Below are 17,681 nucleotides of genomic sequence, written 5' to 3' on the forward strand. Positions count from 1 at the left end.
GTAATCAGAGTTAGATTTGATTCAGTGATTTTATAAAAACAGCTAGGAAGCACAATTTAGCAGTGGGTTGCAGAGAAAAAGAAATATGCTGGCAAAAAAAATCCAATTGAGTGATTAAACAGCTCTTAATTTTCTGGCTTTATTTTTATGCTAACAAATTTGTTCTCTGAAAAGTGTCCACAAAGCCAAGTCTCTGATTAACACCTTTGTAAGGATGGTTTTTAACCTATTACTAAATTAAACTTGCTTCATTGGAAAGGCAGCAAGATGCATCCTCATTTCAATGTCTACTGAAATAATACAGGTTGACACCAGGAAACATTAACGCCACTGCATCCTTGCTGCTTTCTCATGTGGAAGTCTGTTTAATGTGAAAACAAGGTGATATCTAATTAGCACACAGGTAAGGAATTAAGAAAATCTTTATTTAAGGGTGAAAATGTTTCTCACAAAATCGTTGCCCCAATGCATCATTGAAATTCAAGCTGGAAAGATGATTTTAATATATCACTTGTACATTTTGTATTGCTCTTCTGGTGACAATGTAGTTTGTTTTTGTCAATTACCATTTTAATAATAGGGTAAAGAAAATTAAGTGGATTTTTGAAAGAAAACAATACTGTCAATATACTATTAAAACAAATTAAAATGGTAAAAGTTATTGTACTTTAAGTAAAAATAAAAGAGCCAAAATATCAATCCCAGTTTTGGATTACTTTAATTAACAAAAAAAAATGCATATAGCAGAGGATAGTTTCAATCTGCCTACCGCTGGGTTATGGGCCCAGCATGCTTCCATTGCTGTACTCTGCTGCACATGTAAGTGCAAAAGATCCTGAAGCACTCACTCATCATGGGAAAGTACCAATGTGTTTCTTTGTTGGTGGATGGAAGAAACATCTTACAAAAACTCTCCAGATTATTGACTTTTTAAAGTTTTTCTAGGAAACGTTTTAGATGAATGCTTATTAGCCTTTGTCAGTATGGACTTTTGCAAAGTGTCTTTGTGGCGCAATCAGTTAGTGTACACGGCTATTAACCAAAAGGTTGGTGGTTCAATCCCACCCAGGGACGTAATTGACCTTGTTATCAGATTTTGGTGATCTTTAAGTAGACAAGTCAAAATTTCAAATCCCCCTGTTCTGGTGTAGGGTACCTGGCCTTCTCTGATGTAATCAGAGTTAGATTTGATTCAGTGATTTTATAAAAACAGCTAGGAAGCACAATTTAGCAGTGGGTTGCAGAGAAAAAGAAATATGCTGGCAAAAAAAATCCAATTGAGTGATTAAACAGCTCTTAATTTTCTGGCTTTATTTTTATGCTAACAAATTTGTTCTCTGAAAAGTGTCCACAAAGCCAAGTCTCTGATTAACACCTTTGTAAGGATGGTTTTTAACCTATTACTAAATTAAACTTGCTTCATTGGAAAGGCAGCAAGATGCATCCTCATTTCAATGTCTACTGAAATAATACAGGTTGACACCAGGAAACATTAACGCCACTGCATCCTTGCTGCTTTCTCATGTGGAAGTCTGTTTAATGTGAAAACAAGGTGATATCTAATTAGCACACAGGTAAGGAATTAAGAAAATCTTTATTTAAGGGTGAAAATGTTTCTCACAAAATCGTTGCCCCAATGCATCATTGAAATTCAAGCTGGAAAGATGATTTTAATATATCACTTGTACATTTTGTATTGCTCTTCTGGTGACAATGTAGTTTGTTTTTGTCAATTACCCTTTTAATAATAGGGTAAAGAAAATTAAGTGGATTTTTTAAAGAAAACAATACTGTCAATATACTATTAAAACAAATTAAAATGGTAAAAGTTATTGTACTTTAATGAAAAATAAAAGAGCAAAAATATCAATCCCAGTTTTGGATTACTTTAATTAACAAAAAAAATGCATATAGCAGAGGATAGTTTTAATCTGCCTACCTCTGGGTTATGGGCCCAGCATGCTTCCATTGCAGTACTCTGCTGCACATGTAAGTGCAAGAGATCCTGAAGCACTCACTCATCATGGGAAAGTACCAATGTGTTTCTTTGTTGGTGGATGGAAGAAACATCTTACAAAAACTCTCCAGATTATTGACTTTTTAAAGTTTTTCTAGGAAACGTTTTAGATGAATGCTTATTAGCCTATGTCAGTAAGTACTTTTGCAAAGTGTCTCTGTGGCGCAATCAGTTAGTGTGTACGGCTATAAACCAAAAGGTTGGCGGTTCAATCCCACCCAGGCACGTAATTGACCTTGTTATCAGATTTTGGTGATCTTTAAGTAGACAAGTCAAAAATTTCAAACCCCCTCTTATGGTGTAGGGTACCTGGCCTTCTCTGATGTAATCAGAGTTAGATTTGATTCAGTGATTTTATAAAAACAGCTAGGAAGCACAATTTAGCAGTGGGTTGCAGAGAAAAAGAAATATGCTGGCAAAAAAATCCAATTGAGTGATTAAACAGCTCTTAATTTTCTGGCTTTATTTTTATGCTAACAAATTTGTTCTCTGAAAAGTGTCCACAAAGCCAAGTCTCTGATTAACACATTTGTAGGGATGGTTTTTCACCTATTACTAAATTAAATTTGCTTCATTGGAAAGGCAGCAAGATGCATCCTCATTTCAATGTCTACTGAAATAATACGGGTTGACACCAGGAAACATTAACGCCACTGCATCCTTGCTGCTTTCTCATGTGGAAGTCTGTTTAATGTGAAAACAAGGTGATATCTAATTAGCACACAGGTAAGGAATTAAGAAAATCTTTATTTAAGGGTGAAGATGTTTCTCACAAAATCGTTGCCCCAATGCATCATTGAAATTCAAGCTGGAAAGATGATTTTAATATATCACTTGTACATTTTGTATTGCTCTTCTGGTGACAATGTAGTTTGTTTTTGTCAATTACCATTTTAATAATAGGGTAAAGAAAATTAAGTGGATTTTTGAAAGAAAACAATACTGTCAATATACTATTAAAACAAATTAAAATGGTAAAAGTTATTGTACTTTAAGTAAAAATAAAAGAACCAAAATATCAATCCCAGTTTTGGATTACTTTAATTAACAAAAAAAAAATGCATATAGCAGAGGATAGTTTCAATCTGCCTACCTCTGGGTTATGGGCCCAGCATGCTTCCATTGCAGTACTCTGCTGCACATATAAGTGCAAGAGATCCTGAAGCACTCACTCATCATGGGAAAGTACCAATGTGTTTCTTCGTTGGTTGATGGAAGAAACATCTTACAAAAACTCTCCAGATTATTGACTTTTTAAAGTTTTTCTAGGAAACGTTCTAGATGTATGCTTATTAGCCTTTGTCAGTATGTAATTTTTACAAAGTGTCTCTGTGGCGCAATTGGTTAGTGTGTCTGGCTACTAACCAAAAGGTTGGTGGTTCAATCCCACCCAGGGACGTAATTGACCTTGTTATCAGATTTTGGTGATCTTTAAGTAGACAAGTCAAAATTTCAAACCCCCTCTTATGGTGTAGGGTACCTGGCCTTCTCTGATGTAATCAGAGTTAGATTTGATTCAGTGATTTTATAAAAACAGCTAGGAAGCACAATTTAGCAGTGGGTTGCAGAGAAAAAGAAATATGCTGGCAAAAAAATCCAATTGAGTGATTAAACAGCTCTTCATTTTCTGGCTTTATTTTTATGCTAACAAATTTGTTCTCTGAAAAGTTTCCACAAAGCCAAGTCTCTGATTAACACCTTTGTAAGGATGGTTTTTCACCTATTACTAAATTAAACTTGCTTCATTGGAAAGGCAGCAAGATGCATCCTCATTTCAATGTCTACTGAAATAATACAGGTTGACACCAGGAAACATTAACGCCACTGCATCCTTGCTGCTTTCTCATGTGGAAGTCTGTTTAATGTGAAAACAAGGTGATATCTAATTAGCACACAGGTAAGGAATTAAGAAAATCTTTATTTAAGGGTGAAAATGTTTCTCACAAAATCGTTGCCCCAATGCATCATTGAAATTCAAGCTGGAAAGATGATTTTAATATATCACTTGTACATTTTGTATTGCTCTTCTGGTGACAATGTAGTTTGTTTTTGTCAATTACCATTTTAATAATAGGGTAAAGAAAATTAAGTGGATTTTTAAAAGAAAACAATACTTTCAATATACTAGTAAAACAAATTAAAATGGTAAAAGTTATTGTACTTTAATGAAAAATAAAAGAGCAAAAATATCAATCCCAGTTTTGGATTACTTTAATTAACAAAAAAAATGCATATAGCAGAGGATAGTTTTAATCTGCCTACCTCTGGGTTATGGGCCCAGCATGCTTCCATTGCAGTACTCTGCTGCACATGTAAGTGCAAGAGATCCTGAAGCACTCACTCATCATGGGAAAGTACCAATGTGTTTCTTTGTTGGTGGATGGAAGAAACATCTTACAAAAACTCTCCAGATTATTGACTTTTTAAAGTTTTTCTAGGAAACGTTTTAGATGAATGCTTATTAGCCTATGTCAGTAAGTACTTTCGCAAAGTGTCTCTGTGGCGCAATCAGTTAGTGTGTACGGCTATAAACCAAAAGGTTGGTGGTTCAATCCCACCCAGGCACGTAATTAACCTTGTTATCAGATTTTGGTGATCTTTAAGTAGACAAGTCAAAATTTCAAACCCCCTCTTATGGTGTAGGGTACCTGGCCTTCTCTGATGTAATCAGAGTTAGATTTGATTCAGTGATTTTATAAAAACAGCTAGGAAGCACAATTTAGCAGTGGGTTGCAGAGAAAAAGAAATATGCTGGCAAAAAAATCCAATTGAGTGATTAAACAGCTCTTAATTTTCTGGCTTTATTTTTATGCTAACAAATTTGTTCTCTGAAAAGTGTCCACAAAGCCAAGTCTCTGATTAACACATTTGTAGGGATGGTTTTTCACCTATTACTAAATTAAATTTGCTTCATTGGAAAGGCAGCAAGATGCATCCTCATTTCAATGTCTACTGAAATAATACAGGTTGACACCAGGAAACATTAACGCCACTGCATCCTTGCTGCTTTCTCATGTGGAAGTCTGTTTAATGTGAAAACAAGGTGATATCTAATTAGCACACAGGTAAGGAATTAAGAAAATCTTTATTTAAGGGTGAAGATGTTTCTCACAAAATCGTTGCCCCAATGCATCATTGAAATTCAAGCTGGAAAGATGATTTTAATATATCACTTGTACATTTTGTATTGCTCTTCTGGTGACAATGTAGTTTGTTTTTGTCAATTACCATTTTAATAATAGGGTAAAGAAAATTAAGTGGATTTTTGAAAGAAAACAATACTGTCAATATACTATTAAAACAAATTAAAATGGTAAAAGTTATTGTACTTTAAGTAAAAATAAAAGAACCAAAATATCAATCCCAGTTTTGGATTACTTTAATTAACAAAAAAAAATGCATATAGCAGAGGATAGTTTCAATCTGCCTACCTCTGGGTTATGGGCCCAGCATGCTTCCATTGCAGTACTCTGCTGCACATGTAAGTGCAAGAGAACCTGAAGCACTCACTCATCATGGAAAAGTACCAATGTGTTTCTTCGTTGGTTGATGAAAGAAACATCTTACAAAAACTCTCCAGATTATTGACTTTTTAAAGTTTTTCTAGGAAACGTTCTAGATAAATGCTTATTAGCCTTTGTCAGTATGCACTTTTTGCAAAGTGTCTCTGTGGCGCAATTGGTTAGTGTGTTCGGCTATTAACCAAAAGGTTGGTGGTTCAATCCCAACCAGGGATGTAATTGACCTTGTTATCAGATTTTGGTGATCTTTAAGTAGACAAGTCAAAATTTCAAACCCCCTGTTATGGTGTAGGGTACCTGGCCTTCTCTGATGTAATCAGAGTTAGATTTGATTCAGTGATTTTATAAAAACAGCTAGGAAGCACAATTTAGCAGTGGGTTGCAGAGAAAAAGAAATATGCTGGCAAAAAAAATCCAATTGAGTGATTAAACAGCTCTTCATTTTCTGGCTTTATTTTTATGCTAACAAATTTGTTCTCTGAAAGGTGTCCACAAAGCCAAGTCTCTGATTAACACCTTTGTAGGGATGGTTTTTCACCTATTACTAAATTAAACTTGCTTCATTGGAAAGGCAGCAAGATGCATCCTCATTTCAATGTCTACTGAAATAATACAGGTTGACACCAGGAAACATTAACGCCACTGCATCCTTGCTGCTTTCTCATGTAGAAGTCTGTTTAATGTGAAAACAAGGTGATATCTAATTAGCACACATGTAAGGAATTAAGAAAATCTTTATTTAAGGGTGAAGGTGTTTCTCACAAAATCGTTGCCCCAATGCATCATTGAAATTCAAGCTGGAAAGATGATTTTAATATATCACTTGTACATTTTGTATTGCTCTTCTGGTGACAATGTAGTTTGTTTTTGTCAATTACCCTTTTAATAATAGGGTAAAGAAAATTAAGTGGATTTTTTAAAGAAAACTATACTGTCAATATACTATTAAAACAAATTAAAATGGTAAAAGTTATTGTACTTTAAGTAAAAATAAAAGAGCAAAAATATCAATCCCAGTTTTGATTACTTAAATTAACAAAAAAAAAATGCATATAGCAAAGGATAGTTTCAATCTGCCTACCTCTGGGTTATGGGCCCAGCATGCTTCCATTGCAGTACTCTGCTGCACATGTAAGTGCAAGAGATCCTGAAGCACTCACTCATCATGGGAAAGTACCAATGTGTTTCTTCATTGGTTGATGGAAGAAACATCTTACAAAAACTCTCCAGATTATTGACTTTTTAAAGTTTTTCTAGGAAACGTTCTAGATGTATGCTTATTAGACTTTGTCAGTATGTACTTTTTGCAAAGTGTCTCTGTGGCGCAATCGGTTAGTGTGTCCGGCTACTAACCAAAAGGTTGGTGGTTCAATCCCAACCAGGGACGTAATTGATCTTGTTATCAGATTTTGGTGATCTTTAAGTAGACAAGTCAAAATTTCAAACCCCCTGTTATGGTGTAGGGTACCTGGCCTTCTCTGATGTAGTTAGATTTGATTCAGTGATTTTATAAAAACAGCTAGGAAGCACAATTTAGCAGTGGGTTGCAGAGAAAAAGAAATATGCTGGCAAAAAAAATCCAATTGAGTGATTAAACAGCTCTTCATTTTCTGGCTTTATTTTTATGCTAACAAATTTGTTCTTTGAAAAGTGTCCACAAAGCCAAGTCTCTGATTAACACCTTTGTAGGGATGGTTTTTCACCTATTACTAAATTAAACTTGCTTCATTGGAAAGGCAGCAAGATGCATCCTCAATTCAATGTCTACTGAAATAATACAGGTTGACACCAGGAAACATTAACGCCACTGTATCCTTGCTGCTTTCTCATGTGGAAGTCTGTTTAATGTGAAAACAAGGTGATATCTAATTAGCACACAGGTAAGGAATTAAGAAAATCTTTATTTAAGGGTGAAGATGTTTCTCACAAAATCGTTGCCCCAATGCATCATTGAAATTCAAGCTGGAAAGATGATTTTAATATATCACTTGTACATTTTGTATTGCTCTTCTGGTGACAATGTAGTTTGTTTTTGTCAATTACCATTTTAATAATAGGGTAAAGAAAATTAAGTGGATTTTTGAAAGAAAACAATACTGTCAATATACTATTAAAACAAATTAAAATGGTAAAAGTTATTGTACTTTAAGTAAAAATAAAAGAGCCAAAATATCAATCCCAGTTTTGGATTACTTTAATTAACAAAAAAAAATGCATATAGCAGAGGATAGTTTCAATCTGCCTACCGCTGGGTTATGGGCCCAGCATGCTTCCATTGCTGTACTCTGCTGCACATGTAAGTGCAAAAGATCCTGAAGCACTCACTCATCATGGGAAAGTACCAATGTGTTTCTTTGTTGGTGGATGGAAGAAACATCTTACAAAAACTCTCCAGATTATTGACTTTTTAAAGTTTTTCTAGGAAACGTTTTAGATGAATGCTTATTAGCCTTTGTCAGTATAGACTTTTGCAAAGTGTCTTTGTGGCGCAATCAGTTAGTGTGCACGGCTATTAACCAAAAGGTTGGTGGTTCAATCCCACCCAGGGACGTAATTGACCTTGTTATCAGATTTTGGTGATCTTTAAGTAGACAAGTCAAAATTTCAAATCCCCCTGTTCTGGTGTAGGGTACCTGGCCTTCTCTGATGTAATCAGAGTTAGATTTGATTCAGTGATTTTATAAAAACAGCTAGGAAGCACAATTTAGCAGTGGGTTGCAGAGAAAAAGAAATATGCTGGCAAAAAAAATCCAATTGAGTGATTAAACAGCTCTTAATTTTCTGGCTTTATTTTTATGCTAACAAATTTGTTCTCTGAAAAGTGTCCACAAAGCCAAGTCTCTGATTAACACCTTTGTAAGGATGGTTTTTAACCTATTACTAAATTAAACTTGCTTCATTGGAAAGGCAGCAAGATGCATCCTCATTTCAATGTCTACTGAAATAATACAGGTTGACACCAGGAAACATTAACGCCACTGCATCCTTGCTGCTTTCTCATGTGGAAGTCTGTTTAATGTGAAAACAAGGTGATATCTAATTAGCACACAGGTAAGGAATTAAGAAAATCTTTATTTAAGGGTGAAAATGTTTCTCACAAAATCGTTGCCCCAATGCATCATTGAAATTCAAGCTGGAAAGATGATTTTAATATATCACTTGTACATTTTGTATTGCTCTTCTGGTGACAATGTAGTTTGTTTTTGTCAATTACCATTTTAATAATAGGGTAAAGAAAATTAAGTGGATTTTTGAAAGAAAACAATACTGTCAATATACTATTAAAACAAATTAAAATGGTAAAAGTTATTGTACTTTAAGTAAAAATAAAAGAGCCAAAATATCAATCCCAGTTTTGGATTACTTTAATTAACAAAAAAAAATGCATATAGCAGAGGATAGTTTCAATATGCCTACCGCTGGGTTATGGGCCCAGCATGCTTCTATTGCTGTACTCTGCTGCACATGTAAGTGCAAGAGATCCTGAAGCACTCACTCATCATGGGAAAGTACCAATGTGTTTCTTCGTTGGTTGATGGAAGAAACATTTTACAAAAACTCTCCAGATTATTGACTTTTTAAAGTTTTTCTAGGAAACGTTTTAGATGAATGCTTATTAGCCTTTGTCAGTAAGGACTTTTGCAAAGTGTCTTTGTGCCGCATTCAGTTAGTGTGCACGGCTATTAACGAAAAGGTTGGTGGTTCAATCCCACCCAGGGACGTAATTGACCTTGTTATCAGATTTTGGTGATCTTTAAGTAGACAAGTCAAAATTTCAAATCCCCTCTTATGGTGTAGGGTACCTGGCCTTCTCTTATGTAATCAGAGTTAGATTTGATTCAGTGATTTTATAAAAACAGCTAGGAAGCACAATTTAGCAGTGGGTTGCAGAGAAAAAGAAATATGCTGGCAAAAAAATCCAATTGAGTGATTAAACAGCTCTTCATTTTCTGGCTTTATTTTTATGCTAACAAATTTGTTCTCTGAAAAGTGTCCACAAAGCCAAGTCTCTGATGAACACCTTTGTAAGGATGGTTTTTCACCTATTACTAAATTAAACTTGCTTCATTGGAAAGGCAGCAAGATGCATCCTCATTTCAATGTCTACTGAAATAATACAGGTTGACACCAGGAAACATTAACGCCAATGCATCCTTGCTGCTTTCTCATGTGGAAGACATTTTAATGTGAAAACAAGGTGATATCTAATTAGCACACAGGTAAGGAATTAAGAAAATCTTTATTTAAGGGTGAAGATGTTTCTCACAAAATCGTTGCCCCAATGCATCATTGAAATTCAAGCTGGAAAGATGATTTTAATATATCACTTGTACATTTTGTATTGCTCTTCTGGTGACAATGTAGTTTGTTTTTGTCAATTACCATTTTAATAATAGGGTAAAGAAAATTAAGTGGATTTTTAAAAGAAAACAATACTTTCAATATACTAGTAAAACAAATTAAAATGGTAAAAGTTATTGTACTTTAATGAAAAATAAAAGAGCAAAAATATCAATCCCAGTTTTGGATTACTTTAATTAACAAAAAAAATGCATATAGCAGAGGATAGTTTTAATCTGCCTACCTCTGGGTTATGGGCCCAGCATGCTTCCATTGCAGTACTCTGCTGCACATGTAAGTGCAAGAGATCCTGAAGCACTCACTCATCATGGGAAAGTACCAATGTGTTTCTTTGTTGGTGGATGGAAGAAACATCTTACAAAAACTCTCCAGATTATTGACTTTTTAAAGTTTTTCTAGGAAACGTTTTAGATGAATGCTTATTAGCCTATGTCAGTAAGTACTTTCGCAAAGTGTCTCTGTGGCGCAATCAGTTAGTGTGTACGGCTATAAACCAAAAGGTTGGTGGTTCAATCCCACCCAGGCACGTAATTAACCTTGTTATCAGATTTTGGTGATCTTTAAGTAGACAAGTCAAAATTTCAAACCCCCTCTTATGGTGTAGGGTACCTGGCCTTCTCTGATGTAATCAGAGTTAGATTTGATTCAGTGATTTTATAAAAACAGCTAGGAAGCACAATTTAGCAGTGGGTTGCAGAGAAAAAGAAATATGCTGGCAAAAAAATCCAATTGAGTGATTAAACAGCTCTTAATTTTCTGGCTTTATTTTTATGCTAACAAATTTGTTCTCTGAAAAGTGTCCACAAAGCCAAGTCTCTGATTAACACATTTGTAGGGATGGTTTTTCACCTATTACTAAATTAAATTTGCTTCATTGGAAAGGCAGCAAGATGCATCCTCATTTCAATGTCTACTGAAATAATACAGGTTGACACCAGGAAACATTAACGCCACTGCATCCTTGCTGCTTTCTCATGTGGAAGTCTGTTTAATGTGAAAACAAGGTGATATCTAATTAGCACACAGGTAAGGAATTAAGAAAATCTTTATTTAAGGGTGAAGATGTTTCTCACAAAATCGTTGCCCCAATGCATCATTGAAATTCAAGCTGGAAAGATGATTTTAATATATCACTTGTACATTTTGTATTGCTCTTCTGGTGACAATGTAGTTTGTTTTTGTCAATTACCATTTTAATAATAGGGTAAAGAAAATTAAGTGGATTTTTGAAAGAAAACAATACTGTCAATATACTATTAAAACAAATTAAAATGGTAAAAGTTATTGTACTTTAAGTAAAAATAAAAGAACCAAAATATCAATCCCAGTTTTGGATTACTTTAATTAACAAAAAAAAATGCATATAGCAGAGGATAGTTTCAATCTGCCTACCTCTGGGTTATGGGCCCAGCATGCTTCCATTGCAGTACTCTGCTGCACATGTAAGTGCAAGAGAACCTGAAGCACTCACTCATCATGGAAAAGTACCAATGTGTTTCTTCGTTGGTTGATGAAAGAAACATCTTACAAAAACTCTCCAGATTATTGACTTTTTAAAGTTTTTCTAGGAAACGTTCTAGATAAATGCTTATTAGCCTTTGTCAGTATGCACTTTTTGCAAAGTGTCTCTGTGGCGCAATTGGTTAGTGTGTTCGGCTATTAACCAAAAGGTTGGTGGTTCAATCCCAACCAGGGATGTAATTGACCTTGTTATCAGATTTTGGTGATCTTTAAGTAGACAAGTCAAAATTTCAAACCCCCTGTTATGGTGTAGGGTACCTGGCCTTCTCTGATGTAATCAGAGTTAGATTTGATTCAGTGATTTTATAAAAACAGCTAGGAAGCACAATTTAGCAGTGGGTTGCAGAGAAAAAGAAATATGCTGGCAAAAAAATCCAATTGAGTGATTAAACAGCTCTTCATTTTCTGGCTTTATTTTTATGCTAACAAATATGTTCTCTGAAAAGTGTCCACAAAGCCATGTCTCTGATTAACACCTTTGTAGGGATGGTTTTTCACCTATTACTAAATTAAATTTGCTTCATTGGAAAGGCAGCAAGATGCATCCTCATTTCAATGTCTACTGAAATAATACGGGTTGACACCAGGAAACATTAACGCCACTGCATCCTTGCTGCTTTCTCATGTGGAAGTCTGTTTAATGTGAAAACAAGGTGATATCTAATTAGCACACAGGTAAGGAATTAAGAAAATCTTTTTTTTAAGGGTGAAGATGTTTCTCACAAAATCGTTGCCCCAATGCATCATTGAAATTCAAGCTGGAAAGATGATTTTAATATATCACTTGTACATTTTGTATTGCTCTTCTGGTGACAATGTAGTTTGTTTTTGTAAATTACCCTTTTAATAATAGGGTAAAGAAAATTAAGTGGATTTTTTTAAAGAAAACTATACTGTCAATATACTATTAAAACAAATTAAAATGGTAAAAGTTATTGTACTTTAAGTAAAAATAAAAGAGCAAAAATATCAATCCCAGTTTTGATTACTTAAATGAACAAAAAAAAATGCATATAGCAAAGGATAGTTTCAATCTGCCTACCTCTGGGTTATGGGCCCAGCATGCTTCCATTGCAGTACTCTGCTGCACATGTAAGTGCAAGAGATCCTGAAGCACTCAGTCATCATGGGAAAGTACCAATGTGTTTCTTCGTTGGTTGATGGAAGAAACATCTTACAAAAACTCTCCAGATTATTGACTTTTTAAAGTTTTTCTAGGAAACGTTCTAGATGAATGCTTATTAGCCTTTGTCAGTATGCACTTTTGCAAAGTGTCTTTGTGGCGCAATCAGTTAGTGTGCACAGCTATTAACCAAAAGGTTGGTGGTTCAATCCCACCCAGGGACGTAATTGACCTTGTTATCAGATTTTGGTGATCTTTAAGTAGACAAGTCAAAATTTCAAATCCCCCTGTTCTGGTGTAGGGTACCTGGCCTTCTCTGATGTAATCAGAGTTAGATTTGATTCATTGATTTTATAAAAACAGCTAGGAAGCACAATTTAGCAGTGGGTTGCAGAGAAAAAGAAATATGCTGGCAAAAAAAATCCAATTGAGTGATTAAACAGCTCTTCATTTTCTGGCTTTATTTTTATGCTAACAAATTTGTTCTCTGAAAGGTGTCCACAAAGCCAAGTCTCTGATTAACACCTTTGTAGGGATGGTTTTTCACCTATTACTAAATTAAACTTGCTTCATTGGAAAGGCAGCAAGATGCATCCTCATTTCAATGTCTACTGAAATAATACAGGTTGACACCAGGAAACATTAACGCCACTGCATCCTTGCTGCTTTCTCATGTAGAAGTCTGTTTAATGTGAAAACAAGGTGATATCTAATTAGCACACATGTAAGGAATTAAGAAAATCTTTATTTAAGGGTGAAGGTGTTTCTCACAAAATCGTTGCCCCAATGCATCATTGAAATTCAAGCTGGAAAGATGATTTTAATATATCACTTGTACATTTTGTATTGCTCTTCTGGTGACAATGTAGTTTGTTTTTGTCAATTACCCTTTTAATAATAGGGTAAAGAAAATTAAGTGGATTTTTTAAAGAAAACTATACTGTCAATATACTATTAAAACAAATTAAAATGGTAAAAGTTATTGTACTTTAAGTAAAAATAAAAGAGCAAAAATATCAATCCCAGTTTTGATTACTTAAATTAACAAAAAAAAAATGCATATAGCAAAGGATAGTTTCAATCTGCCTACCTCTGGGTTATGGGCCCAGCATGCTTCCATTGCAGTACTCTGCTGCACATGTAAGTGCAAGAGATCCTGAAGCACTCACTCATCATGGGAAAGTACCAATGTGTTTCTTCATTGGTTGATGGAAGAAACATCTTACAAAAACTCTCCAGATTATTGACTTTTTAAAGTTTTTCTAGGAAACGTTCTAGATGTATGCTTATTAGACTTTGTCAGTATGTACTTTTTGCAAAGTGTCTCTGTGGCGCAATCGGTTAGTGTGTCCGGCTACTAACCAAAAGGTTGGTGGTTCAATCCCAACCAGGGACGTAATTGATCTTGTTATCAGATTTTGGTGATCTTTAAGTAGACAAGTCAAAATTTCAAACCCCCTGTTATGGTGTAGGGTACCTGGCCTTCTCTGATGTAGTTAGATTTGATTCAGTGATTTTATAAAAACAGCTAGGAAGCACAATTTAGCAGTGGGTTGCAGAGAAAAAGAAATATGCTGGCAAAAAAAATCCAATTGAGTGATTAAACAGCTCTTCATTTTCTGGCTTTATTTTTATGCTAACAAATTTGTTCTTTGAAAAGTGTCCACAAAGCCAAGTCTCTGATTAACACCTTTGTAGGGATGGTTTTTCACCTATTACTAAATTAAACTTGCTTCATTGGAAAGGCAGCAAGATGCATCCTCAATTCAATGTCTACTGAAATAATACAGGTTGACACCAGGAAACATTAACGCCACTGTATCCTTGCTGCTTTCTCATGTGGAAGTCTGTTTAATGTGAAAACAAGGTGATATCTAATTAGCACACAGGTAAGGAATTAAGAAAATCTTTATTTAAGGGTGAAGATGTTTCTCACAAAATCGTTGCCCCAATGCATCATTGAAATTCAAGCTGGAAAGATGATTTTAATATATCACTTGTACATTTTGTATTGCTCTTCTGGTGACAATGTAGTTTGTTTTTGTCAATTACCATTTTAATAATAGGGTAAAGAAAATTAAGTGGATTTTTGAAAGAAAACAATACTGTCAATATACTATTAAAACAAATTAAAATGGTAAAAGTTATTGTACTTTAAGTAAAAATAAAAGAGCCAAAATATCAATCCCAGTTTTGGATTACTTTAATTAACAAAAAAAAATGCATATAGCAGAGGATAGTTTCAATCTGCCTACCGCTGGGTTATGGGCCCAGCATGCTTCCATTGCTGTACTCTGCTGCACATGTAAGTGCAAAAGATCCTGAAGCACTCACTCATCATGGGAAAGTACCAATGTGTTTCTTTGTTGGTGGATGGAAGAAACATCTTACAAAAACTCTCCAGATTATTGACTTTTTAAAGTTTTTCTAGGAAACGTTTTAGATGAATGCTTATTAGCCTTTGTCAGTATGGACTTTTGCAAAGTGTCTTTGTGGCGCAATCAGTTAGTGTGCACGGCTATTAACCAAAAGGTTGGTGGTTCAATCCCACCCAGGGACGTAATTGACCTTGTTATCAGATTTTGGTGATCTTTAAGTAGACAAGTCAAAATTTCAAATCCCCCTGTTCTGGTGTAGGGTACCTGGCCTTCTCTGATGTAATCAGAGTTAGATTTGATTCAGTGATTTTATAAAAACAGCTAGGAAGCACAATTTAGCAGTGGGTTGCAGAGAAAAAGAAATATGCTGGCAAAAAAAATCCAATTGAGTGATTAAACAGCTCTTAATTTTCTGGCTTTATTTTTATGCTAACAAATTTGTTCTCTGAAAAGTGTCCACAAAGCCAAGTCTCTGATTAACACCTTTGTAAGGATGGTTTTTAACCTATTACTAAATTAAACTTGCTTCATTGGAAAGGCAGCAAGATGCATCCTCATTTCAATGTCTACTGAAATAATACAGGTTGACACCAGGAAACATTAACGCCACTGCATCCTTGCTGCTTTCTCATGTGGAAGTCTGTTTAATGTGAAAACAAGGTGATATCTAATTAGCACACAGGTAAGGAATTAAGAAAATCTTTATTTAAGGGTGAAAATGTTTCTCACAAAATCGTTGCCCCAATGCATCATTGAAATTCAAGCTGGAAAGATGATTTTAATATATCACTTGTACATTTTGTATTGCTCTTCTGGTGACAATGTAGTTTGTTTTTGTCAATTACCATTTTAATAATAGGGTAAAGAAAATTAAGTGGATTTTTGAAAGAAAACAATACTGTCAATATACTATTAAAACAAATTAAAATGGTAAAAGTTATTGTACTTTAAGTAAAAATAAAAGAGCCAAAATATCAATCCCAGTTTTGGATTACTTTAATTAACAAAAAAAAATGCATATAGCAGAGGATAGTTTCAATATGCCTACCGCTGGGTTATGGGCCCAGCATGCTTCTATTGCTGTACTCTGCTGCACATGTAAGTGCAAGAGATCCTGAAGCACTCACTCATCATGGGAAAGTACCAATGTGTTTCTTCGTTGGTTGATGGAAGAAACATTTTACAAAAACTCTCCAGATTATTGACTTTTTAAAGTTTTTCTAGGAAACGTTTTAGATGAATGCTTATTAGCCTTTGTCAGTAAGGACTTTTGCAAAGTGTCTTTGTGCCGCATTCAGTTAGTGTGCACGGCTATTAACGAAAAGGTTGGTGGTTCAATCCCACCCAGGGACGTAATTGACCTTGTTATCAGATTTTGGTGATCTTTAAGTAGACAAGTCAAAATTTCAAATCCCCTCTTATGGTGTAGGGTACCTGGCCTTCTCTTATGTAATCAGAGTTAGATTTGATTCAGTGATTTTATAAAAACAGCTAGGAAGCACAATTTAGCAGTGGGTTGCAGAGAAAAAGAAATATGCTGGCAAAAAAATCCAATTGAGTGATTAAACAGCTCTTCATTTTCTGGCTTTATTTTTATGCTAACAAATTTGTTCTCTGAAAAGTGTCCACAAAGCCAAGTCTCTGATGAACACCTTTGTAAGGATGGTTTTTCACCTATTACTAAATTAAACTTGCTTCATTGGAAAGGCAGCAAGATGCATCCTCATTTCAATGTCTACTGAAATAATACAGGTTGACACCAGGAAACATTAACGCCAATGCATCCTTGCTGCTTTCTCATGTGGAAGACATTTTAATGTGAAAACAAGGTGATATCTAATTAGCACACAGGTAAGGAATTAAGAAAATCTTTATTTAAGGGTGAAGATGTTTCTCACAAAATCGTTGCCCCAATGCATCATTGAAATTCAAGCTGGAAAGATGATTTTAATATATCACTTGTACATTTTGTATTGCTCTTCTGGTGACAATGTAGTTTGTTTTTGTCAATTACCATTTTAATAATAGGGTAAAGAAAATTAAGTGGATTTTTGAAAGAAAACAATACTGTCAATATACTATTAAAACAAATTAAAATGGTAAAAGTTATTGTACTTTAATTAAATAAAAAATAGCTAACATATCAATCCCAGTTTTGGATTACTTTAACAAAAAAAATGCATATAGCAGAGGATAGTTTCAATCTGCCTACCTCTGGGTAATGGGCCCAGCATGCTTCCATTGCAGTACTCTGCTGCACATGTAAGTGCAAGAGATCCTGAAGCACTCACTCATCATGGGAAAGTACCAATGTGTTTCTTCGTTGGTTGATTTAAGAAATTCTTACAAAAACTCTCCAGATTATTGACTTTTTAAAGTTTTTCTAGGAAACGTTCTAGATTAATGCTTATTAGCCTTTGTCAGTATGTACTTTTTGCAAAGTGTCTCTGTGGCGCAATCGGTTAGTGTGTCTGGCTACTAACCAAAAGGTTGGTGGTTTAATCCCACCCAGGGACATGATTGACCTTGTGATCAGGTTTTGGTGATATTTAAGTAGACAAGTCAAAATTTCAAACCCCCTCTTTTGGTGTAGGGTACCTGGCATCTCTGATGTAATCGGAGTTAGATTTGATTCAGTGATTTTATAAAAAACAGCTAGGAAGCACAATTTAGCAATGGGTTGCAGAGAAAAAAATATGCTTGTAGAAAAATCCAATTGAGTGATTAAACAGCTCTTCATTTTCTGCCTTTATTTTTAT

The 17,681-nt window shown here is 34.6% G+C and overlaps 2 non-coding genes across 2 annotated transcripts; both read left to right on the top strand.

Moving 5' to 3' along the window:
• The first annotated feature begins 3,342 nt into the window (after positions 1 to 3,342).
• Positions 3,343 to 3,416, top strand: TRNAS-ACU (transfer RNA serine (anticodon ACU)). Its single transcript has one exon. It is a non-coding gene; the product is annotated as a tRNA-Ser (tRNA).
• A 13,949-nt stretch (positions 3,417 to 17,365) lies between these two features.
• TRNAS-ACU (transfer RNA serine (anticodon ACU)) lies at positions 17,366 to 17,439 on the top strand. The gene has a single exon. It is a non-coding gene; the product is annotated as a tRNA-Ser (tRNA).
• Positions 17,440 to 17,681: the final 242 nt, after the last annotated feature.

This window comes from Pseudophryne corroboree, chromosome 8 (assembly GCF_028390025.1).
Source record: "Pseudophryne corroboree isolate aPseCor3 chromosome 8, aPseCor3.hap2, whole genome shotgun sequence".
Classification (NCBI taxonomy): Eukaryota; Metazoa; Chordata; class Amphibia; order Anura; family Myobatrachidae; genus Pseudophryne; species Pseudophryne corroboree.